Consider the following 26,624-nt stretch of genomic DNA (forward strand, 5'->3'; position numbering starts at 1 on the left):
TTCTTGCAAAATTTCTCACCAATGTTTTATTTTCTAGACTTTCCCCCTTTTTTGGTGATTACAGCAAGGATCGCAGTTTATTGTAAAATTAAGTTTACTTCTATATTTTTGATAATTTTATTTGTTCCGTTTGATTTTCATTTTTCATTTGGTTTTGTTTGGATCTGTTTTCCTCATTGCCCACGTGGGTTTGTCTGTTTCCTCACCAAGGGGGATGTTAATCCAGTTAAAAAGAAAAATGTTTTGAAATAAAACCCTCACAATTCAACCAGCACAATAACATTTCTGATTTTTACAATGCCAATAATGTAAAATAAAATAAAATAAAAAAATCAAAAGAACCACCAAATCACCCATACATTAAAAAAAAATAAAAATGTTGCAATTGTCATGACAATTCTGATCTTTCAGCTTTTCCTGTTCATCAGCTCATTTCAAGAGTCAGTTCTCCATTGGTTCACCACCTTCTGTATAAGTGGTGCAGGAAGATGCCCTGCCTCGAGGTGGGTATGGTGATCTAAAGCCAATAGAGGTGACTTCTTGGTTTATATTTCTCATCACCTCCCAGCATTTCCCCTCCCTGCTCCCAGCAGTGTGCTGGCATCACGTCGGAGGTGCTCCAGTAAGCTCCTTTACGTGATTTAACAATTGCAGATTAAAATAATGTGGCTGTGGTTTTGCTTTTACTACAAGGACGTGAGTGTGAATCAGGAATCGGGAATTGGCCTTGACATAACTGTGGTTGCAAAAAATGAATGCTGTGGGATGTCCCCACCCATGGAGGGCTGATCAAGCCAACATCTCAGGAGCTGGAGAGGTCTGAGCAGAGCAGGAGGTGGGGACAGGGCACCAAGAAGTCCAGGCAGACCCCTGAAGCCTGGAAAGTGGTGAATATTGCTAATAAGGCAGGCGTGTCCTAACAGGCACGAGGAATTTGGTATGGAGGAGAGAGAGAGAGACAAATTTGCTGTTGGCGTTGATTTGCTCTCAGTGATGCTGAAGGGACGCTGGACAATCCCAGTCCATTTGCTTCAGGTGTGTTAAAATCCCTCTGAATCCAAATTGCTTGGGAAAGGCATCCCTCTTTAAGTCCTGTGAACTACCAGAGAGAAATACAGAGTGAAACGACCTGAAGGTGCTTAAAGCACAACTGCTAACAGTGATTTGGCAGTCCGTCACCTGGGAAAGATGCTGTAAGAAACAGCAGCTATCGACAAAAGGCACCATAGGCATCTCATGACATTTTTTTCCCCTGAAAACCAAACACAGAACATGTTTTTACATCCAGTGAGAGTGCTGTCAAAAGCACACAAACAATTGAAGAGCCTACAAGCTACTTTGAGTCCAGTTTTGAGAGGCTTTGAGAAGTTTAATCCCGTGTCTGTGGTCTGGGAGCCTCTTTGCTGCATTCCCTGAGTTCGGATTAGTGTCTATTAGTTTCTAGCTATTTGCTTCTCAGATTTTCAATGGTTTCTTTTTAATATCCCTGGTCTTGCAAGAAGAGAAGTAGCGTACAAACCATAATATGTAATCTGTACATTATACCAGCAGGATAATCCTACATGGCGATTGGGAGATAACAATATACTTCAGGACTTAGGGAATCACAGAACAATTTTGCTGTGTAATCAGTGCTACCAAAACCCCTCTCCCAACAATTTTTTTTGAGGGGGGGGGGGAGTAGAAAGAGGGAGAGATTTCAAGCTAATTCATTTCAAGCTAATTCTTTCCATCTGGGCTTCATTTATGGATTATGTGGGAAAAGGCGAGATTAACGCAGAAGAGGAATGAGCAAGCATTAATTTGCCATCTGCGGATGTAAACAGGAAGCCCAACGCGTTGTGCCTTAATACGTGCTTATTGGTTCAGTGAGGAAAGATGAGTTGACGCCACGGGTCTTATGCTGAAAATATTTTAGTAAATTCTAATAAGACATTACAAACAAACGTCCGTCCAAAGCTTTTCCAAAAATGGGAAAATAACATTGTCCTTGGATACAAGAGCAGCTGATAGGAGGGAAAAAATCCTTTGAATGAATTTGGCAAGAAAATCTCACTTGTTTGAGATTATTTTTCTTGAAGTTTGACATTAAAAAAAATCTTTGAATTGAGCATGTAAATGAACCCCCACGTTCAACTTCTGAGCATCTGCTGCTCCTTTTAGAATACAATAATTGGCCTCGAGATCTGACAATGCTTTTAAAACATAAGTTTATGAATAATCCTCTTGTGCTGTGATGGCTGAGTGAAAGAGGGATGATTTTCTCCCCTGGCCTTTTTCTTTGCATTTCCCATGTATTCATTAAACTGGCTGGGACCACCTACGTGCAGGGAAAGTCGGAGGTCTCCCTGCTTTGCTCTCAGGTGACGGGAGCCCATCTCTTTCCACGGTTTCACTCCCTGCAATATATATCTCCGCCTTTCCTAAGCATGTTTCCCTGGGGAGGTGGAAGCGGGGTGGCTGAGCAGAGATGACACCGGTTCTGCTTTCCCAAGCCCTGTGGCTCCGTTCCCACTTTCCCCTCCAGCTGGGGTGGCTGCTCCAGCCCCGTAGCCCCACCAAAACACCACGATGCTGCTCCCCATTGTCAGCACACATGCTAAAAAAAAGCCTGCATCACGCTGGGTTTGCTCCTGGGTTATCCAAAGGATGTTTTTTGCCTTCTAACCTTGTGCTGATCACTGTCTCCTTGTCCCAGTGAGGTTCATAAATCCTCTCATGGAGAAACACTCAGCTCTATGCAGACAATAGAGTCTTTCAGGCCAGCAGTGTTTATTTGCTGTCCCTGATTCGAGACAGTGATCGGGACTGTGGACAATAAATGTCGAGCCCTGACATTCGCAGTTTTATACAAAGATCAGTTGAGAAATGAGGGCAGGTTGCTCTTAAGGCTGCTCCCTCCTGGTGTTAACCCCTCCGGTCTGCTCTCAGGGTCTGCTGGGGACACGGGCATTCCCATCCGATGTCCAGCAAGCTGTGCAGGGTAGGATGCTCCTTACACTTCAGGGGGGTACACTTTCTTCACCCCCTTGCACCCCACACTGCTTCCTGCCCAGGAGTCTGCTGCAGGGAAGTGGAAGCAAGAATTTGTTAGGCAACATATGAGGCTCCGTAAGACTGCTAGAATCCCCAAAAGTTGGAAGATAACTCTCACAGACCTCACAGCAGAGTCCTGTCCTCTCCATATCCCTCAATTATCCTTAATATTCATATTTTTTCAAGTACATACGTGTATGTGCATGCGTATGTACTCATGTAAAGATAATTGCAGGGTTTTATAAATTTCCATTCCAGTCTAATGACTTTTTACAGGCAATGTAATTACCTGTTCTTTTTATTGTTATTATAATGATTCAAACATGAATACCCCAAAAGTTTAGTCCAGCTAAAGAAATGGCTGCTGTAAAATTCTATATATATTTTGTCCGTATAGCTTTAAATTAATCCATTTTTATTAGGGTGTTTGGCAAAAAAAAAAATAATCGGAAACTGAGTCCAAACAGATTAGGATTTATTGCAACTCTGTAACTCTGAAGAGTGACTTGATGGATTTAAACCATTTTTGCAATAAAAAAAAATAATAAAGCAAACAAATTATCCTGGCTTAAAAGCTGGAAAACCATTCTTCCTTCTCGTGCTCTGCAATTTGAACCAGCTGAGATGTTAAACTCCAACTCTCGAGTCTTTCAGCGAGGAAGACTGATGAACTCTGACCAGGCGGCGTTTGGGAACTGGGCTCTCTGCAGCTGCGAGGTCTCCCCACGTCCCCGCAGATGCCGCTCGGCGTCACAGCGCGGCTCCCCCAGGACCCGTGGCCGAGCAGCCGGATGCTCTGCGGGCAGCACCTCGGGCTGGGAGGGCGGTCAAGGATTGCTTTTTTTTCCAGGGGGGTTGTTAATCAAATGTGCAGCAAGGCATCGAAGCTTAGCAATAAGCACTCTAAGCCTCAAGGGTCTAAACTACTCCTTCCCAACCTCTGTAAATACGACATAATTTTGTGTCCCTTCTGTTTCCCTCGGGTCTTTTGTGTTCTTTTCTTTGTGTGGAAAAGCAAGCCCAGTTAAAGCAAGGAGAGGTCCTGTACTTTCTGGTGCCTGTCCGTGTCCCGCCTTGATGAAAGCTGTTTCTGGAGGTAAGTCAGTGGTGCAGAGGGCTCCCAGCACTGCCTGTGGTCGCAATGGGCTGGACAAGTGTTAATTAATCCTCTGCTCCTTTGAAGGAATGCTTTCCAAGACTCATTTTACATGCTTTAAATCAAAGCACAGAGAGTTCCCTTTGTATGCTTTGATAAATGCTTTCTTATTATTTATATTACCATGGTGTTCAGAGGCCTCAGGAGAGATTGGGGCCCTATTGCAATAGGTGCTTTACAAAACCCCTCTGAGCAGCTGACAGTTTAAACAGATAAGGCAAAAATCAGAGATAGGGAAATACAGGGGAGTGACTCTTCTAAAATATAGTGAGGCTGGGAGCAGGTCTCTGTCCCTATCATCTTGGTCACCCCATGGTCAAGCTAAGACAAGACCCAGGTGGCAGAGGCATGTGTGTTTGTGACCACGATGCCTCCAGGAAAATATTCCTCTTCCTCAGATGCTGGCTTCAATACTTCACTGGAAACCCCTCTGGGGAAAACCAGGTCTTGCAGTGGCATTCACTGGGAGATAAAATTCAGGAGCTACAGGGACAGAGCACGTGGGCATAGTGAGGAAGGAGAAATGATTTACAGCAAAGTGCAAGCCACCCTGCTCACCATGTTCCCCAGAATATCTCATTTAAGCAGATATTCAAGACTATAGTACCTTTCATCCAAGTCATTTAGGCTGACTTTATGGATTTTTCCACCTAAGGAGAACTAGGAAACATTTTCCATGCTCCCTGGGCAGTCCTTCAGCCAGTAAACGGTCACACAGCTTCTTCTTGCCCGAAGGCAGCTGCCTGTCCCTTGTCTGCAACAGTGTGACTTGGACTGCCTCGTGCTGCAACTGCTTTCTGCTGAATCCAGTCACTCAGACCTCACTGGGGATCTGGTCTTCATAAAGGAGCTCAAGGTCATTTATAATAACTGGAAGGGGCTGACCCGCATGCAATATGTGAAATCCCAGTGTACATGTACATCTGGCCATCCTGGTTTTTTAAATGATGTATTTTCCTCCTCCCCCCCACCACGTTGTCCATTATTCTGATCAGCGTGGACAAGACAAATAGCACCACACACCAATGTGGCCCTGTCAGAGGACGGAAGCGGTAACGAATGCTGCAAATGCCTTCTCAGAAGTCACTGTTGACCTTACTACTAACACAGACGTTTCTGATTCAAGAGGCGACTCCCCCTGTGCTCCATGAGTTCACAATTCCTGTATTTGCTTGGTTATTTTTCTTTATCTCCCTGCCTTTTCTGCTAACTTCTTCCATCGGCAATGACCATCACTCACTGGGTCAGCCCAAACCATCCTGAATCGGAGCATTGGCAGCACTTCGCTTATTAGTCAGCCAACTCATGGGATCCTGGCAACCTTTTTCTCTTTATAAGGATAGGGTCCAAGCTGCTCTTTGATGTTGTCAAACCATGACTTCCACTGGTCTCCCTGCTGATTTCTTTGCTCTTTCTCCCTGGGAGTAGAAAGCCACAGGGAAGCATTTAGTGTTGTATCAGGCATCGCGCCAATACGGTTTCAAGTCTTTGTTACTGTGCGGAGCAGACAGCCTGTCCGGTCCTGGATCTATAAGAGGGATGCTTTCATCTTATAAGAATGTTCTGTGTTTCTGTTGTTCAGGTTGTTCCACCTATAGAGCCCATCCAGGCAACCTCTGTAGCAGTCAGTCTTCCTGAAATCCAAATAACAAAAATCTAAGTCAAACACAGAGTTCAAAGTTTACCCAGAATTTATGTTTTATGGATTCAGAAACAGAGGACAAAGTGAAATCCGCATTTCTGATGGGGTATTGATTTATTTCTACTCCATTTGCCTCCTAAGGCTTGAAAATATGCGGATAAAAAGGAGTCATTCTCTATATCTGAGGCAACATAAGTGAAATTCTGGCCCCTGTTAAAGCCAATGGCAAAACTCCCATTGACTATGGTGGGGCCAGCATTTCACCCCATGATTTCTCATCTTGCTTTATTTTATTGACCTTTCTCGTGAATACTAGCGAAATGCAAATATTTTTTTCCAGCACAAGTCTTTGTACTCTATGAACTCTGCTGGATCCAAAGTACTTCATATGTATATAAGAAAAACAGTCAAAAACAAAAGAGAGAAGAGATAACTGTGCAAATAATGATCTCCACAATCTATAAAAAATGGCCACATTCAAAACGTGTAGTGGTTTAAATGGTCAGAATAAATAAAACAGGCCTAATGTTTGCACCATGAAGAGCATTCTTAAGCCTGGATGGTGTGGACCACACTTCTTGGGAATACAGAACACCTCCAAGGCCACCCCAGCTTGGCTCTGTGGTGGCCATGAAGTCACAGACGCTTTAATATCATCAGAGAGCGTACAAAGCTGAAGGAATCCATCACTTCTGAGCTGAGGGGATGGAGGAGGATTCCATTCTTTCAGCTTTATTTTGGTGAACTCTTCACACTGGAAAAAATGGATATTTCTTTCTCTGTGGGTTCAGTCTTAACGTGGAGTGAATAAAAACAGCTGATTTCAAAGACAAAGAATTACCCTCCTTGCTTTCTCCCATAGTCTTGCCTCATCCTTCAAATAATTTGGAATAATCCCCTCTGTTTTGCCACTATGAATCCAGGAAAACCTCACGTTTCATGAAATTATTTTCTTGTTTTGTGGAAAAGCTTACTCGCAGTACAGCATTGCCAATGCTCTTTTACTCTTTTACACATTTCATAGTACCCATCCCTTGTGCACCAACCCCAGATTTTCATTACAAACTTTACAACCAGGATCCAACGTAATATGAAAGGGCTGTGATGTACCAGGTACTCAGGCAGTACAGCTGGAAGAGGCCTTCCATCAGTATGGAAATGATAGGTATTTGCAATCAATTTGCACTCTTTAGACAGTCTTGAAAACAGAAGGAGGAGGAGAACCTCAATAAAACGTTCTTGGTTTTACAACAAGCAACCAGAGGCACAAGAAGCCGTATCAGTGGCAAGTGAATTAAAGCAGCTGTGCTGGGAAGAAAGCAGAACTCTTGACTCTTAAAGCTGACATAGTATTATACCCAACACCTCAATATGATAGAGAAGGCAGAAAACACAGAAGCCCAACAGTTTGGATACTTTGATATTGCTCCCAGTACAGAACAAGAGCAGAAAGCTTCTCCCAATCCAGTCTTCATTTTCATCCACTGCCCCAGTGCTTTTCAGCACTTAAAATCCACAATCAATCTCACTTTTGCAGGATGTAAAATTCAAGGACCATCTTGTGTGGTGCTGCTTTGAGAACTTTACAACAAAATAAAAATCAGGCTAAATTTTAAGTGCTTTGGGCTTACATTTTCTCCCTTTGCATTTATTTTGTTTCTCAACGTGCTTTAAAAAAAAAACACCACCACACAACAAAGAAATTGCAGTCGTCTCATGGTTCCTGTTTTGATGCCTCGTGGACCACCAGTGGTTTGCAGACCACAGGGTGAGTAATGGTGCACGAGAGCCCATTGCATGTTAAGTCCTCTGCTCCGACTCCTTTTGCCAAAGGAACTCTGTTCACACCAGCGTATTCGTCCATGCTTTGTCAGACCTAATTCTGCCTGATTTGAGTTATGAAGCTTCCATCATGTCTTTGGGGAAAATTATTTCACTGTCTGCCATGTCTCTCAGGCCAAAATGTGGACTCGTGAAGCCTGTGGTGTGTACTTAGTAGAAGAGCACTTTGAAATTAATAAGGTTGAGGAAATGGGGCCAAAATTCTGTCCTCAGCCTCACTGGTGTGGTGCTTGTTAGAGCAGAGAGGAGCCGCCTGAGTGACAACGCATGGAGGGTGGGGGACTTCTACAGGGGCTGATGCATCACTGAATGTGCTTTTCCCAAAAACCTTTGGGAAATCCTTTGACCTTAATCACCCCAGCTGGGAAACCGAATAAACCATCAGGACCTTGCTAAAAAGCCAGCTCCTGCGCTTAAATCAGTGTTACCACTTACATAAATAACAAACAAATCATATGATTTGGGCCCTATTTCCTGGCTGGAAGGATCGTGAAGACTGATCACTCACACAGAGCAAATTTTACACCAGTTTTGCTTTATAACAAGTGCTGTACTGGACTTGTGAACTTGGGTTAACAATATTGTTCTTTCTGAAAATATTAGCGCTCACTGAAATGCTTCAGACAAACATCCTATGAAGACTTAGTGGCCTCAGCTTGTTTGACTTGGAATCAGACTTGATTTCTAATTAGCCAATCTTCAGCAGTCTGTCAGAAAATGCAACGAGCTGCCAATTTTCACACCTGAGCCCAAAAAAAGATCCCAATAAAAATCTTAAGAAAAATGGCCTATCACTTCCACTCCGAGGAAATTCCCAATATGTTCAAGGCTCTTCTCTATTCATGCACATATGCATGCAAACATACATTCACTTACATGCACGTTCCTACACAATCATATACTAACATCCAAATCTTTATATGAGCTTAAAGAGCCCAAAGAAAGAATATTTTCTTAATTTCCTACAATTTTCCATAGACAAGGAAAGAAAAGTTTCGAGTATTTGAACAAGCCTCGACCATTTAAAATAACCAACGCAAACGAGCATTTTAGCTGTTTAAATCAAAACACATGCACTGATGTTTTTATAACAAAAATCAATAGGGAAACGAAATAAAATCAAGAGTGTATAAAGCATGCTGAAATATAAGCTATCAAACAGCTGTTTCAGTCAAACATAGAAGTGGTACAAGTAGCTCAATAGAGTTGAAACTGCGCCCATCAGTATTTATAGGCCTTTCAAAAAATCCATTGCAAGTCCCAAATGTATCCATAGCATTTTTCTTCCAATTTTTGTTCATTTGGATTAATTTTCCACAGCCTCCAAACCTCAGATGTAAGCAGCTTCTAAGGGGACACCAAAGTACAACCACTTGAGTGGAAAAAAAAAGTTTTTGCTTGAGAAATGGCTCAGTAGTTTAAGTCTATCATAAATTAATTCAAACTTAACTCAGATCCAGCTTAGAGGGAATCCTTGAGGGTGTTGACTATCAGATATCATGTGTTGTCCCCTTCTACAAATGGACATGAGAAGGAGCAGTCTCTACTGCTCCGTATTCTCTGACCCTTCTTCTTTGCAGTTGTTTGGAGAAATATTTTTTTCACCACAGAGATTAAAAATCTGAAAGCCCATTAAAAAAAAAAAAGAAAAAAGAAAAAAAAAGAAAAGAAAAAAGTATCACTCCTCAAATGGTTAATTTCACAGAGGTTACTTCTCTACCCAGAGGTTATTTTACCCTTGGGAACCAGAATAAGCTAGCATGTTGTTTTATGGAAAATGGTAGAAATGGAGATTAAATAGCAAAATTTATGCTCTTAATGGTGTTGGCATACCCAGAAACATCTCCATCTCCGTTTTGCTTCACATTTTCATGTATGGTTCTGTCTTCTCTTCTACCACTAACAGTGTTCAGATGCAAGGGAAAATATTGTTCACTGTCAGCCACAGTGGCTGTATAGCTTCACAAGCCCATATACTTTACGTGCCTATAAATCGCCTTATGGGGACCTCTTGACACTTATTCAGAGCATCTGGTACAAGAAAAGACAGTGGGTTTTAGTCCTGAAGACCTTTCTCAGCTGTTACAGATCTCCTACCTCCAGCAAATTCCAAATGACTTCAAGAAAAATTGGCCAATTAAAGTCTAGGTGAGAACTCCCAGATTTGGCCAATACTAATAAAATTACAGAAACGTGATTTGCTTCCTCAGCTAATAGTTTCCTTTAAGGCACTACCACATGCCACCACCTTTCTCTAACATCTCCTTGCAGGCCAGACCCAACTCTCCTTGCAATGCCTGCTCTCACAGATGCCAATGGCAGTCGTGTCTGCTAAGGATTATCTGCATTCCTTACACAAGCAAGACTCTGAGCCCTCAGTTTTAAATTCCTCTTTACGAAGTTTTTCACTCATATCACGATCCATTAACTAAGCCATATGTAGGATCCTCCATCCAGAACCATTCCACTCCCAGAAACACAACTGCCAGGGAGAAATGAATATTTGGATCCATTCCTGTTTTCCTTTCTGGCTGTTTATTTAACACCGGAAAGATTATTGAAGATGTTATCTCAGAGAGAGTTCACTGGGGCATTTTTCTGTGACTGTATTATTGCAAGCACAGTTGGCTGGCTCTTATCTTCAGCTAATTAAGGTGCATTAAGCAGGCAAAATTGATCAAATGTGCACTGACCGTAATTTCATTTGAGCTTTTTTGGTAATGTAAACATGCTATTTCTTGCATCTTTTGTTCAATTTGAAATGGTTCTGCTTTGCTTCCTCTACCTATAAACTCGAGGGGTTTCATTTGGGAAAGGGCTGTTTGTGTGTCTGAGTCTCGGTTCTTCACAACCACTAGCACCTATGTAAGATGGGGTAATGCAAAAAGGTCCACATGTCCCCCATGAAAAACTGTAGAAATCCACAGCAAGCCTAAAACCATTGCCAGGAGAAGAGCAAAGTATTTATAAATTGATAGGAATACCCAAAATGGGACTAAACCACGATTTACAATCCAGACTCCTGCGGAAAACAGCTTTTCTCCACCCCAGTCTCCCCAGAGACTCCCGTCTGTTTGAGAAGAGGAAATACATATTTGCCACTACAGATATGGCTATTTGTGGTCACTCAAATCTGCCAGGGCTGCCAAGGATTGGGAAGCATTTTGGTGCCCCTCAGAGCTCCATCACTGCCTGGTTCAGCCATTCTGGTGCCTTACCATGGGATTAACCCATGCAGCAAGGAAACATGGGATTAACTCTATTAAAATGACATAAATAATGTGCAAGTAATATCAAGCAGACTAAGAAAGACCTCAATGTCACCTTTTGGGTACATAACGTTTAACTGTACAATTATTTTTTTTTTTGCCGCATTTTCAGCATTTTTAACAGACCGAGGCTGAATTTCACAGTCTGTTGGTAATTTGTATGCATTGTTACCACTCAATGACCGTATTCTTTCTGGTGACCCCACTTGAACTTGCTTCCCTCGAGTCCATGGCGGGTCCAGGAGGCAAGGGCTTGGTTTACTGCTATGAGCCCTCGGTGGGACTACACCTTTGGACCACCCAGGAACAGCAGCAAACTGAACACAGCTGCCCACATGCTTCATAGCGTTGCTCATATCTGGAGCCCACCTGCGCTCCTTGACCCGTGCTGTGGCTTCCTGTTCATTGCTGGTCTCATTCAGACCCACCGTGCCCCTGCGGTTTAGCTCACAGGTACCTCAGAGACCTCACCTCTTTCTCCCTTACTCTCCTCGCTAAATGGACTGCAGAGGCGGAGCTGACTTTATTTAACTAAGAGCAACTAAATGCAGGTGGTGTAAATGTGGCAGGCTTTGCTGGAAGCCATGGGAACTCCCATGCCAATTTGCATTCTCCAAGAGTCTGGCCCAGGATGTTTTCTATTTTAATTTTTATGTCTGCACCTAGCCCTCCAGTTGGATGTATTTTAAAGTAAACAGTGTTGATAAATAAAAGCTTGTGCGCTTCCCAGTCATCCCAGAGCATTTTTCTGTTCCTCCCTCCTTGCTTCCCTCCTCCTAGTCTTTTACTGCTTGTTACGGATACAACAAATAAATACGCAGCCAGCATCGCAAGTTTCCTCTTGCTCAGTCGATTCATCCTGAAATCTACTTTTTGAATGGCCTTCCTCTAAGAGAAGTGCCAAAGCAGAGAATTTAGGTTCTTGGGTGGAAAACTCCTGATGCAGGACTTTTCACCCCAAATTAGTCATCAATCATCAACAGCCGCGTACATATTACTCTGACCTTGGGCTTTGCTGGAGCCAAAATTTAAAGGCTTAACTGGAAAGATGGGAACAGAAACGCTCAACTGAACAGCAGCCAGCAAGTAGCCCCGTGATTTCTTCTGGATCCGGATGGTGGAAACAAGGGGGGAGAGTGCCCATGTTCCAGGTGGAGGTAGAGGGGTTATGGGGCCAGGGCTGTCTTCCCTGTCAGCTCTCATGATGCTCACCTTCTCTGGCCTCCTACATCACCAGCTCCATGTTGTGTGCTTAGGCCCTTTTCCGAATCTGTGACTTCAAGAGAATTCACCTTAGTTTGAAGCCCTGGCCTTTGATCTTGGTAACCAAGGTCTTTATTTATATAAGATGGTAATTAACTGAATTTAGTAATGGAAAGATTTTTGAACTTAATGGGTCTCAAAGCATTTGAAAAGCACACAGATTTTTTTTTTTTTTTTAATTTATAAGTCCCACCCTCTTCCCACTTTGTGAAACTATTTTCTGTTCATCCTTTTCATTAAAGACCTCAGACTGAAATGCTGGGACTTGTGACTTGGGAAGCATATGGATTTTACAGCCCATGCAAACCAAAAGCTGAGACATTCATCCACACAGACCATTTGTTTATTGTCCCAGCAATGGGACTTTTTGGCTCAGCAGCCATCACAGTACAGGTTCCAGACTCACAGCTTTTCAGACTCTTGCTGTGCGTCCCAGCTGCATCAAGACCCTGGCAGGTCTAATTCTTCTCCAACATCCACCTTCCCTCACTTAAAAGAAGCCTGGGGATTGTCAGACTTTGGTTCATTTCCAAGGCCTATTAATTGAACCTGCAGGGCTTGGTACTCCTAACACACAAGGAGCCCAAATCTGGAAGCTTCACACAGCTGCTCTGATTATTGAAAACGCAGAGCACATGCCAGTCTTACATCTCTACATGGGAAACAAGGGACTATTCCCAGCCCTGAGGGACTCAAATGGGTAAAAATATATATATATTTTTTAAAGAAGGTCTCATTGAGTGCATGTTTCCTGGCTCTGAAGGAATAATTCCTGCATAGAAACTGTGTTTGTGTCCAAACAGAGCTGTGGAAAGGGTGGGGTGAGAAAGAAGCTTGCTTCAGAGGCCGGCTGAATAAAGGGAGACTTTCTCACACCAGACATCTGCTGCCCAGAGTCCATCAGTCTCTGGCCATAACCAGAGAGAGCATATGGTGATGGGAGCACCCAGGGCCAGGGGGCAAAGTGACAGGAACTAATTGCCTACAATGGCCCTTTTGATGCTACATGTGGCAGCTCAAACATGAAATGTCCTGAGGGCAGCAGAAAAGCTCCTGAGGGCCTTGCCCAACTCAGAGCTTCTTGTAGCTGTGCTCCCTTTTTTTTTTTCCTTCCAGGCACATAGGTGAAATAGAAGAATTAGGTTTTACATCAGGGAGTCTCCAAAGCAAGGGGCTTATTCTGAGGCACTGCTGGAGAACTGAAGCTTCTGCAAACACCGAGTGAAACTGTCCCTTACCAGGCATCCTCATCTCTCCAAACAATCTGTTTTGTGGATGAGGGGCAGTATCTCCTGCCTCTGTGCCTCCTTTGTGTTTGCCTGGTTTGAATAATGGCCATCTCTTTTCTGTTTACCTTCCTTGGCTGGGGATTTTGAGCCTCCATGATTCCAGCCAGCCTTCAGACAGCAGCTGAAGTCAGCAACCCCCAAGTAGCTGTTGAATGTGATTTGAGATGTCCTTGGGGGTCTTCCTGACCCAACAGTTACGCTTAAGGGATGCGTGTCTCACACAGGTTCAGTATCAAGTCTGGCAGCCCCATGTAGGTGTCTCAGATACTTCAGGATGTCTCAATGCAATATACTCAAGCCCAATTATATATGGCTTTATCAAGGTCAATCCCCATGGTCCTGCTTGGGCATTGTTGTGTCCATAACTCCTCACAAGACATGTTTCACCTTCCAGGCACTCTGCTTAGCTCTGAAAAACTAGAGGTTCCCCCTCATGAACACTAATTTCACTGAATGAAAAGGGGATGAGGAGCAGGTCCAGCCTCGGCCTACAGCTGCTATAAGTATGCAAGCTGTCCCTAACAGCTTCTGCCCAGGTAGAACCAGTTCCCACAGATGACAGGAAGGCAGGGAGCAGAAGGGAACAAGTACACAGAAAGCCATTTGTCTGAAAACTGGGACACACATTGACTGCAAATATTTTGCAACATTCACTCAGCCCTAATAGGAACTCACACATTCCTTGAAATGGGCTATTCATTATACCACAGCTAGTAAAAAAAGGGATTTTTTTCCCCTAGCCCTTAAACATATCATTTTGAGCTCCAACAAGGACTTTACGAAGTTCACATGGAGAAACTTCAACTGCAGCGTGCACTGCCTTCAGCCGTGTGCCGGCTGGGGGCACTTGCTTGGGGCTCAGCAGGCCCAGTGCAGGCCTGCATTCATGGGCCCCTTGTGCCTGGGAAGCTGTGCCAAAGCCATGAGCTTTTATTAGCACTAACTTTCCATTTAGTCGGGAGGGACCATTCCATTTGCTTCCCCTACAGTATAGCACTGGCTCCACCTCAACATTTGCACCTTATAAAGTGTTGTCATGACCCGACTAGAGCAGTTTATACAAGGCCCTTCAAGATCCCCAGTAATGAAGAGTAAATAACTGAGGAAAGCTTTCTCTCACTTTGCAGCTTTCTTTCAGTCTCAAAAGAAATAAAACAACTTACTTAACAGCATTCTTTAATCTTTTGCACCAGTGGCCTCCTTTATAGGGTGTTATACAGAGCCAGTGTAAATCCAACCTCTGTAATGGGGTCAGTGTTTCTCAACAGGTGTTGGGTGGATACAGCCTAAGATCTATTTTTTCAATAAATGTCAAGCCAGAAAGCTTGCTGTTCATACACAGGCAGCTTTAACATGTGGTTCTCTCACACACTCACCCCTCCCCAGTACCCCCTTCCCAATCTTTTTTTCCAGCAGCCCACCAAGGCCTCCAATTTAATAAAGGAAAGCAGCAAATGCCCATTGCCCAGCGGTAGGAGTTAGAGCCACTGAGCTTCAGGCACATACTACAAAAAGGATTAAAGGAATCCATTTGCTGGAAACAAATCTTTCCTTCTGCTCTCTTTCCACCAAGGGGCTGCAAAACAAACTGCTGGGGCAGGGGAGGTACAGCAGAAACTACTGGCTCACCCAAAAAGACTTGCTGCGTGGTTTGGAAGTAGGCCTGGGCCTGATTCTGAGGCTCTTAGTAATTATTTTGCTAAGGAAAAATGCTTTTCAGAGTCAGCAAAACGCTCACCTGTGTAAGGATGATGTTAGTGGGCACACAGCCATCGAGTTTCATCCTGAACCAAGTTTGTTGACCAACAGATTCCTTCCAGCAGGGGCACAATTTTACATCTCCTGTGCAACTGTGCAGCAAAACATACCACAGTGAAACATGACATTTAGTTACAAAATTAGCTCCTGGATAAGCAAGTTATTTAAACAACACATCATTAATGCCCACACATAGAACCAGTATTTTCAATGGATCTTCTTAAATACTTTCATTTTAGTATAAATATAAGTCTTCAGATGAGTCTTCTTTGAATCAAGCTAACATTGTTTCACTAGTGATTGCCAGGTAATTAGCAACAAGACAGGTCCCTCAGGACTGCTGCTGCTCCCCTGGAGCCAGAACATGCTGGGCTCCCCATTCCCTGCATGTCCGTGCAAAGTATGGGTCCAGAGCACAAAGCCTTCTTTGCAGTATTTACTTGTGGTGTGGCAGACAGTACTGCCTCCCTGCTTTCTTATCTAAAAAAGATATGGGAAATTAATGCAAAAAATATTTCCCTGAGTATTCATTCAAATCTTCGGGCAAAAGTAATATAAAATCACACTTTGCAGTTACTTGGCTTATTCAAAGTATTTCCTTATGTACTAACTATAAGCATGTTCTTAAGTCCATCTTTTAATAAAAACACTTCAGTATCTAAACAAATCCTTCGGCACTTGGCTTAATAAGGGGCTATAAGAATTGAAATATACTGAAAATATTTGTGGAAAGCAATTTGCAAGGTATTATAGAAACCAGACTTTAAAACATTTGCATGTTCAAATATCCTTGCTATTCTTGCTAGCTTTTTTTTTTTTTTTTACTAAAAAAGTATATGTGGTCTGTCAAAAGTGAGCAAAGTTCTAATTTCATTATTTCTGAACAAACATGGGGGCTGATGAAATAAGATATCCAGATAAATTGCTATCAATCAAAATAGCAGAAAGGATAGGAGAATATCGAGAACTGTTCAGATATTCCATGAACCAATAGAAAAGCACATTACAAGAAAACTTAGATATTTGTTAATTTTTATCTGGTGGTGGACATAAAATTACCAGTGGTATTTAGCAAATAAAAAAAACCTTTTGTTTATGTCAGTTCTGATTATAATGGTATTTTGTGGCTGCCAATCCAGCTTTGTCTGGCTAGATGTTAGTCAGTTAAAAAAGGAGTTTATTTCTGTTCTGTTTTTATTTGGTAAACCAGAAACCAACTTACTCATTATACATTCTGAAAACAGTTTTACTAATCTCAGTCAAGTACTGCAAACATTTATATATATATATATATTGTAGGAGTATGAAAATGGGCTATGTACAGTAAGGCGGAGGATCCTTTGGACTAGTGGAAGGTGGCATTTTCTTTGTTTTCTTTTTTAATCCAGTTTGAATAGTCAAAATGCTATGAGTGGATATCTACCATCGTTTTTGTATTGATGTTGCTCAGCTCCAGTGTGGTTGGATCTTGTCTCTACTTTATAGTAGAGAGAGTTGCAGTAGAATAGAATGTAATCCAGGGTTTGGTATACTTTCAGATAGATTAGGACAAAAACATGGACAGAGCAACAATGAGGTAAATAACAGCTGTAGGAGCAAGCTTAACCAATAACTTCCAAGAATGCTTGGACAATGCCAAAATCAGGAAGGACCTCCCTCTAAATGCTTGAGTAACAATGAAAACAAATGATTTCTGATGAAAAACAATAAGATATTTGAAGTGAAATTGGATTATTAGGCTGTCTACTATGCTGTTGTGGATATATTTTTACCCAATAAATTTATGTTTGACTGAAGAACTTAGTCTTGATCAGAAGACTACAGAATTTCAGGAGGCATGAGCAAATACAAATTATTCTGACAATGCAGTGGGATACTATTACTTTTAGATTTAAAATAAACAGATTGTTTAGAATAAGACTTTTTCAAGATTCAGAAAAAGATTAAGATGCCAGAGATGTGATACCTATATGCTTTAAGTGAAACTGTCTTTGCAAGGAAACAAGTGATGTAATTAGTGACTCACCTTGCAAAGGTGGAGCTAAAGGAGAATTCAAGCAAATTTTAACATAAAACAAATGCCCGTATTTACACCAAAAAAAGTATTCCACAGATATTTGATCTTGCAATTACATTAAGGTTCAGAGAGCTGGGCAATAGGTGCTAAGGGTGATTGTACTAGGACACAGCCTGGGCAAGAGGTGCCACATATACCATCAATGTATTATGTGACTATTTAAATCTGAAGAATAAAAACCACATGGCCTTATCTTTATATCCTGGCTCTGTTAGCAGCCAACACTTACTGGTTTGGGAAAAAGGTTAAAAACCAAGGACAGGAACAGAATGATCCTTTTCCTGGTTTGTCCTTCCAACTCCCAGCAGCATAGGAACAAAGCAAACCAGACATTGCATCCAGACTCCCATGTTCAGTAGCCACCAGTGAACTTACCCACCATTAATTTGTCTAATCCCTTCCTGAACACATTCTTTTGGCCCCCAAGACATTGTGGCAGAGATGCTGAATAAACATAATCTCTGGATATTTGCTCAGATTTTGCAAGCGTAAAACAAATAGTAACACTGAATTAAATCATGATTGTGCAACCTGAGCTCCCATGCATCTCAATGAGAGTTGCAGCTATTCAGCTTAATTTGCAGTTTATTTTTTCTGTAGGACAGTGACTGTTCGTTCCTCACAGGTTTGAGAAACACTGAGCTGGTATCACTGGGAAGGAAGAATGAAGCTCAGTTCTGTATAGAACCTGGGCATTGGCACATTGTTACCCCAAGGATGTGTTTGTTAAAAAAAAAAAAAAAAAGTGTTTTCCTAAAAGTTACTCATGCATTTACAAACTTTTGCCACAAAATCAAAATGCTACTGTAAATGCAGAATTTGAAAAGTGACTAAGAAAACACATCTCTTGGTTTTCACTGGAAATCATGTAAGAAGTTTGTAAGCTTTTAATTAAAAGAAGGCAGCCAACACAGACACTTTTGGAGAAACTCACTGTATTAAAGCCTGTAATTTTGGTTAACTAATTGTTTGGATAATATTTTCAGGCAACCCAAGTAACGAGCAGCTTACCTTTCTTTACTTCCTTACAGGATCAAACCCTTTGACAGTATCATAGAATTTTCTTTCAACCAATGAAGTAGTTCTGCTTCCAGGTGTTGGGACAGCCATCGCTCCAATGCAAAAGCACCTCTAAAACTAATAATTATACAGCTCAGACTTGCTCTATGTGCGTGTTCATTTGAGATATAAAGAGAAATTGTATTTATTCTCTAAGCATAGGGATTCAAGTTACAGAGGATGTAGACAGCCATGTATGAAGATTATTCCCAGGTTCAATACTAGCATTGTTAGTACTTGGTAACCTCTTGAGCCAAAAGATACCTTTATTTTATTCATTTTATAACACCCTAGTTTCATCCTTTGTAATATCCTGGTCCATTGATTAAGTTCTATGGTTATTTACCATCACAAAATTAACGTTAAGACCAAAGTAGTCACAAACCTGATTCTCAGAAAATCTTTCACATTTCAGAGTTTGAATAAAGATCTCAAGTATTAGAAAACATAACACAATAAATTGTTTCAACACATCAGTATCTAACTGCCATATACACGAGGACAAACATTGATGGCAAGACCTGGATGCTCTAAGATGTCATTATCACCAGATACCTTCACCAAATAATCACAAAATAAATGTTCAGCTTTGTTTTGGCACTTAGAGAGGATCTTCTGGCAGAAGAGACTTAGAATAAAACTTCAGCCACTGTGAGATGAAATAAGATCCAAAAGTGTGTAGCTATCAGGTCTGGTTGCATACTTCCATTCCAAAGCATGATCTTTAATAATCAAAGGCTCAGAGTAGGGCAATTGGCTCCAGCTTCTAGTGAATTGTTTGTAGGATTTTGGGAAATTCTGTGTACCAGAAGTAGAAAACAGATGTGGGACTTACACTGCAAATATGAGAAGAAAAGCTTGGAGGGTCCAGAGCTAACTGGATTACTTCTTAGCTTCTGCTAGGGACAAGAATGGAAAAAAAAAAAAAAAGATGAATCTGCAGAGGAAGCTGCATTTCAGAGGTCAGCAGGCATAGGGGTAAAGTAAGAATTGCCAAAAGTCAAGCTGAGTTAGACCTTGCAAAGGATATTAAAATAAACAAAGTTCTTTAACCAGAAGAATAAAAGAGAACAAGAAAAGACATGGGTTAGCTGTGCAGTAAGGATGACGCTGAGATTAAAAGAGAGTGAGTATAACTCCCAAATTAAATGAACACATTACACGTGCCTTCAGTGAGGGCGTGTGGAATACAGGGTAAAGGCTGGACACATAGGAATTAGTGGCTGAAAATGGTCATTACCACATCTGAGAAGGGAAGAAAACTCAGAGGACTCAATATGCTGAAATCAGTGTACAGAGGGGAAAAGTCCCCCAGAAGAATGGGAAATCTAGCACAGTCCATTAGTCAGGATAGAAATAAGTGTATTCAACTGGGGTGATCTAAACAATTACACAAGCCTGCAGCTGTCCTCAGTAATCTGAAAAGCTTTAGAAAAAATGAATGAGTGATTACAGATATCAAGGTAAACAGAAAAGGAAGAAAATGAAGTGAGTTTACCTGAGCAATTCTAACATGCCATCTTTCCCTGATATTTCTCCATTCTCTGAGCAGAGCTAAGAAAGCATGCAGTGCTTCAGAGGAAGTCCTTGAGCAGCAAAGAAGATGGGAGCTGGCACCAGACTGCAACCCAGTAAGAAACCCGCTAAATGGAAACAGATCACGTTGTCTGAAACAAATGGTAGGAGGTTACAGGCTGTTCCAAAGATCAATCATGAGACCAATTCTGCATTGTTCTATCTACCATACCACCAAAATTCAGACAGAATTATACAAAGAACCACATTTAAACCTGGAGAGCCTATTCTGTAGTGATTAATTCAAGAAAGCACCGAGAAAGAACTAGAGGACCTGGACAATTGGCATAGTAGAAAAGAGATTTAAGACTTCAAGGTATACAAAAAGTTGAGGAATGGGTGCAAATTTTCTCAAGTCAGAATTTACCAGTGAGAAGAGACAGACCTGAATTATATACTCATTCTCAATAAGACTACTGGTTGCTAAAGTGACTTGATTATGATAGAGGCAGGGGAACACTAACAAATTAAGAGGAAGATAGGAATGCAATTGTGAAAGATAGTGGTCCTCACCTAAAGTTCACCATACCTTCAAGTCACTGATCTGAATGAATGCAGTGGGTGTGGATGCTCAGTGGAATAGCAATCTTGCCCTGTTCAGCTTGGCAAAGCAGAGACAGAGCAGACAACTATTCCCTAAGATTGCATCCAGGGAAACATGCTGGTGAGCACAGCCCTTTACTCTGGTAAAGAACAGCATCAGCATAAGTGTCACTTGCTGGCCAGAAAAGAATTTACATGTTCAGAAGGAACAGAAGCAATCTGAGAACATTTAGCTCACTGAATGCAGTAGTCTCTTCACACCAAGTCATTTCCATTGGCAGCAAGAAGCCCTGGAACAAACTTCCTGCAGAAGTAGTGGAGTAAGGAGCAAAGTAATTAAAACAAGGAAAGGGACCCCAGAAGTTCTTTGCAGTTCCTTGTTTCTGGACCAGTAACTGGAAGCTTTGTCCAGAGCTTATTAAATTGTGCAGAATTTCTTCCATTGCTCTCTGTCAAGGCCAGCATTTAATACCTGTCCATATAACAGCCATCGGGGATCAGGAGGTACTAAATATAGCTATTAAGTAGTCTAGTGCTCTGAAACACTGGGTTTCCATTCCATCTGAAACTTCTGAAGTCCTCTCCTTCCCACCCCTACTTTTTGAACAGACATATTAACGGAGAACTAGGAATGAGCCATAAATTAATTTTCACAGTTTCTAAGCCAATTGGCATAAATCATTGCAGCCAAGCTGCTGAGCAAAAGAAACATATATCTAACAGAATCTTTGTGAAAGTGATATTTACAGTTTTGAAGAGCTACATAATTTTACCCTCTAATAAATATTATAAGGAAAGCTTTACCCTGTTTAACCTCGAGGCACTATCAAGAGCATTTTTTTTTCCTGTTTACTCTCCTTCCTAATGTCATCACTAACATTTAAAAGTTTGTAGAGCACTGACATGTGGAATAATGAGAAGATCAGTTTTTAAACTGAGAAAGAAATCTCTTTCCATTCATGTGAAATGTTTTCAAATTAAATAAGAGTTTACTCTGAAGTTTACTTTTGGTTTTTCCCAGTTTACATGTCATGAGCAGCCTGTTTCAATGTTTGAAAATTCACACAGTGATTTTCAATTGAGATAAAATCTTTGAGAATGAAGTGAACTATGAATAAAGTCTCAGGAACACAGGTTTAAGTGTTCTTTCTTTGTATGCTCTGTCCAAGTCAGGATACTGGATAGTCACTTCCTAACTCAAAAAAGCAATGAAGCATTGTCCCAAAGTATATAGACATAAATACTCACTATAATGAATTGCAGCCCAATATTAAATCTATGCGATATCCCAAGCTCCAGATATGCTGACCCAATCACAAGACCAGTAAATTAAGAAAATGAGAATTTCTCAAGAGAAAACATCTAAGTGCTATTTTAACAGTGCAGACAGGGTAAAAGCTGTCTTTTTGCAATGAAAAGTCGCAATTCATTCTCAGGCTTGAGTTTGATCAATACAATATACCGGACTCCATCATGTTCTAAATGCATAAAATTGAAGACCAAAAGGAACTATCTGATCATTTGCGAACAACCAGACTCTTGCATTTCACCCCGTTCCTCCACTATTGAGCCCTATAGCTTGTACTTGGTTAAATCATTCCATGTTTGAGGTATTTCCATCCCTGATATAAGACCACAGAGCTCATTAATTCTGGAGATGAAGCTGCTCTCATGCTGATAGCTTTTTGGGGAATTACAGCTTTAACACGCAAAACCCACCATTGCCTGTACAGGCACTCAAAAGCCAAACCCTGCACCCAAGATTTCTCTATATGGCCAGTTTTGCTGCAGAGTTAAAGGTCAACCCATAGCTGTGGGATCCCAAGAGCATCCTGATCTTTATCTCTGCCTGAGAAAATGGCAGAACGTAGCACATGAAAACATGCTTTCCACGCAAGACGACGAAGCCTGCTTGTTCAATGACTGCAATTTGGGGAACATGCCTTGCATTCTGCCAGGGACATCATTAACCTTCATTTTTTAAAATCTGTAATTAACAGTATCAGTCAACTTTCTGTTTTAAAACAGTGTGTTCTCATGAGAGCTCCACAGGTTGTTTGAAATCTGGGCCTCTTCCCAGTATTTTTCAGCCAGTTTCCTGAGCTTGCTGACAGAGCTGTCTGGACGGCCACTGGCTCGCATTCCTCGCAGTCTCTGCTCCAAGCCAGCTTCTTTGGGCCCAATTTCAACAAATACAGACGGACCACCACAATCCAGAGCTCAACGTGGGACTGGCACCACATGCCTTCAAGATATTAAACATAAATCAGCTGTGGCGAGCAGAGACAGATGTGGGCGTTAAGAGAACTGCCAGCTCCATACACTAAATACGGAGTTTTACATAGGGAACGCCAAAGATCGCAGGTCTTTCTTTAACACAAATTCGGCTGAAGGAGCAAGAACAGCAGCCAATTAAGCAGCTTGCAATAGAAAGCAGGCACTTTCTATTGAATTTGCAGATGGGAGGCCTGGGTTCAAGTCAAGAGAGAGGGCAACACTGCAAAGGCAAGTTGCCTTGCTCGAGACCCAGAAGAAAGTCAGTTCAGTGTTACAATAACACGTCCTGGGAGAGCATCGTGGCTGGGGACTCCTGGGGTCCTCCCAGGGTGTCCAAGCCTCTCTCCCCTCAGTGGGGGAGCAGTTACTCCTGAGCCTTCAGAAAAGGGACAAAAGCAAATCTGTCTCAGGAAGCCTGCCTGAAGGGATGGGACTTTGTCAAATATGCTATGAGACATTAGGAGCATGGCATCAGCTTGCTCATTGCTGGAGGCTTCATGGGTTTTGTAACCAGCACCAGGAACAACCCTGATTCCATGCCATAATGTAGAAATCTGATGGGTAACATTTATGCACATGAATAACTTCATGTGCCTCAGTCCCACTGATGCCAACAGCTTTCTGGCATGAGAGAAACCTAACCCAAAGCATAAGGTATGGATCAATAGGACATGCTCTGAGACGTGACCGTTCTGATAATGCATTTTGGTTCCAGCATACTGGCTGGTCTCTATTTGATATCTCACCTGACAGCTCTATCGTGTTTTAAAAACCATAGATGACAAAGATTAGAAACCGCTTTCTGTTCCAATACCTTAGCTAAAGCAGGGCAACATTACAGTCAAAGTAAAGCACTAAGTGTTTCATCCAAAAATCGGGATGTTCCACCAGATTTTGCTTGGGAAGTTTACGTTGATTACAGACCAGAAACATCTTGTTAAAACTCTGAACCAAAAACAACTCGAGCAGCCAGCAGCTGGCAGATTGCAGAGGTGGACTCTCATGTTAGCATCTTAATACCATTACATCAGGTGGCTTAGAAGCACAGAAATGCTGACACACGCTCCTGACTGCCATTACAAGCTGACAGTGCTCCACACACAATCAGACCTCGCTTGCAGGATTTCTCCTTCTAGGAAAGTATTGTTACTGCAAAAGAAGATATGGCAGCAAGGTGGAAGCTGACAGTTTTAAGAGCTCTGTCTACATTCACAGGGTAGAGGTAGCAAGTTTTGCCTCATTGCGAGCATTTATAGTGTCAAGTTTATTAACAAAGCACCACCACTGGTGAGAGCCCAAAGGTGCTGCTCTGAGTGCACTGTATCTGAGCATCAACACACAGCTCCTCACTGAAAAACATTCCTCTGTGTTACAGGATTTCAAAGTTTCCCATCAGATTTCTACATTATGGCACGGAGCTTAGTAAGAAAGGGAAACTCACATGAAATACTTCTTCCCCCATAGACATAAACATTAAAATTCTTTGGACAGGACGATATTTTATTTCTAAACAGGATTCTGCCCCTCCCTTCCAAATCTTCACCCTCTATTCATCCATTACCAGAATATTTAGAAAATATTCAGTATGAAGAATAGGAAGTACTCTGCAGAGTATTAGAAAGGAGTTGTATATGGAAACCGCAATCTGTAATTCAGCCACTTGCACAGCTCTGAGGCTGATATCAGTGAATGCCCCCTGCACCCCCCGCAGCAGTGACAGTGTTTCTTAAATTCTCAGCAAGTCAGCAAAAACTATCAAAGGCTTGACTTAATATCTCTTAGCAAAACATTTTTTTTTTTTTCCTCTTCGAAGAGGACAGCAGAGATAGCCATCCTTAGGAGAGCAAACTGATGGTGTATAGGATACATTCTGCTGTCTGGTAGGACAGTGCTATAGATTAGAGTGTTTCTGAACCAGCCAGCAGAATAAATGCTACAACCCTAATGCTTGCCAATATTTTCCTTTTCAATAGTGAGAGTATTTAAGACAAAAGTTCAGAGTGTTGTTATGTTGCAGACTTAAGACAGAGGCAAAAAAAAGTGTATTTTCATATATCAGTAAGCTTCGTACATATCCATTCAATAGAAGCCAAATTTTGCAGCCAAGGACATACAAAAAAAAAAGAGAACAGGATGTTGCTCTAGGGTTCATTACAAAAGGTGAGCCCATCAGCAATATTTCCAAGGAAGTAGATGTTTTCACTACTTTTATTTTCTGAGGGGCAGCACTTTGCACTCTTGGTAAATTAGGAAGCAAGATAGCAAATTTCTTTTTAGCTGGAAAAAAGGAAAGAGTGGAAGTGGCAGCTCTTTCTATTCACATAAGGAGAGCAGGAACTTGAAGTGATCCTTGCAGTACCCCGGGTTTGTACTTCTCAGCCAGCCTCTCATGAGAAGAGCCTCTCTATTCCATCTCCGTTCTAGAACAGTTATCTTTTTTTTTCTTTTTTTTTTTTTTTTTTTTTTTAAGCGTGTTCCCTGAACCAAATTTCCCTCTCTATAACATAAGCATGTGAGATGCAGGGAATAAGATAAATTGTAATATTCCCATCTGATTTCTTATCTTTCAGTGAAGACAAATAGATATAGCTGAAAGGTTGAAATCTTCCCTCACTCTCCTACCAGAAAAATTATATATCTTAAAACAAGATAACAAAAAAAATCCACCCTTTTGAAGGTGTTATTAGTTTGTTAGAGTATTACTGCAGCTTGATTAATGTTGGCGAGACAGACAAAAAAATCTCCATAAAAAGAAAGTTCAGAAAATAAAATTTCACATTTAAATTTTACCTGCTAGGCTTATAAAAATAAAGCTACTTCCTTGGAAACAAGATAGAAGAAATCTGATTTTCTGCATTAGAACAAAAGAAAAGGAGAGATGTGTTACCTGCATCCTGAGAGCTGGTTTTCAGCAAAACTTAGAGAACATGCTTGCCACTAACATAGGAGCAGCCTCAGCTGAGACGACCCTGCAGCAGCATCAACTTCCCCATAAATCTTTCAGGCAGAAGCTGTAAGGAGCAGCATTGCACAAATTTATAAATACCTCATTTAAATCTAAGCAGCTGGTAATTATGGAGACAGCGCAGAAGGTTAATGCCCCCCCCCCCCCCCCTTTTTTTTTTTTCTCCGTCTTTCCTCATTAACATAGCTACAAGCAAGGAGCAATTGTTTTGCAAGCCTGCCCCACCTGCTCTGTCAATAATGCATGTTGATGCCAAGCTCTCACTGTTTGATGAAATTAATTAGTATCAGTGGTGAGCCGTGGAAGCTGCTTTGTGGACCTACCAGTGGGGCATGCAGAGGTGATGGACAGTCCTCCCCCCCCCTTCCGCCCACCTAATGCATTTCCAGGTGCGAATGTGACACAGGGTGGGCTTGCACAAATAAAAGGCTCTGTCTGGTTAAAAAGACTTCTCTAGTTAAAAATAAAGTTGATGTTCTGGAGAACCCCCAGTGCATTCCTGTTTTGCAGTGGTAGCAAGTAGACCTTTTCTACAACAGACTTACCTCCAGGCTCAGAGCTTCAGAACAATGCCTTTGCCTTTCTCTTTGAATAAAAGCTGAACTATGCCCCCTCTTGTTTTCTGTTACAGTGCATTCTGTTTTTGAATATGTTGGTTTCTCACCATTTCTGACTTCATATCTATTAGCAGCAAAGTTAGGGAAAAGAGATGAAGAGTTCTGTCCCCTTCTTGAGTTTTGGGTTTCTTTGCTTTGTACCATTAAAACGCTCTGGATAATATGAGCAACTGTTTTATTTCAGATCAAGTCATAAAACACGTTGGATGAAAAAGACTAAGGAGTGATTTATTTTAGCACCATTTAGAACTAGTAG

At 41.6% G+C, this 26,624-nt stretch overlaps 1 long non-coding RNA gene across 1 annotated transcript; it reads right to left on the reverse strand.

Annotated features, from left to right (window-relative positions):
• Positions 1 to 3,494: 3,494 nt before the first annotated feature.
• On the reverse strand, positions 3,495 to 25,788 carry LOC118172963. Its single transcript, XR_004753943.1, has 2 exons — positions 25,674 to 25,788; positions 3,495 to 5,826 (listed from the first exon to the last, which is right to left on the reverse strand). It is a non-coding gene; the product is annotated as an uncharacterized LOC118172963 (long non-coding RNA).
• Positions 25,789 to 26,624: the final 836 nt, after the last annotated feature.

Source organism: Oxyura jamaicensis, chromosome 11, assembly GCF_011077185.1.
Source record: "Oxyura jamaicensis isolate SHBP4307 breed ruddy duck chromosome 11, BPBGC_Ojam_1.0, whole genome shotgun sequence".
In the NCBI taxonomy this organism is placed as follows: domain Eukaryota; kingdom Metazoa; phylum Chordata; class Aves; order Anseriformes; family Anatidae; genus Oxyura; species Oxyura jamaicensis.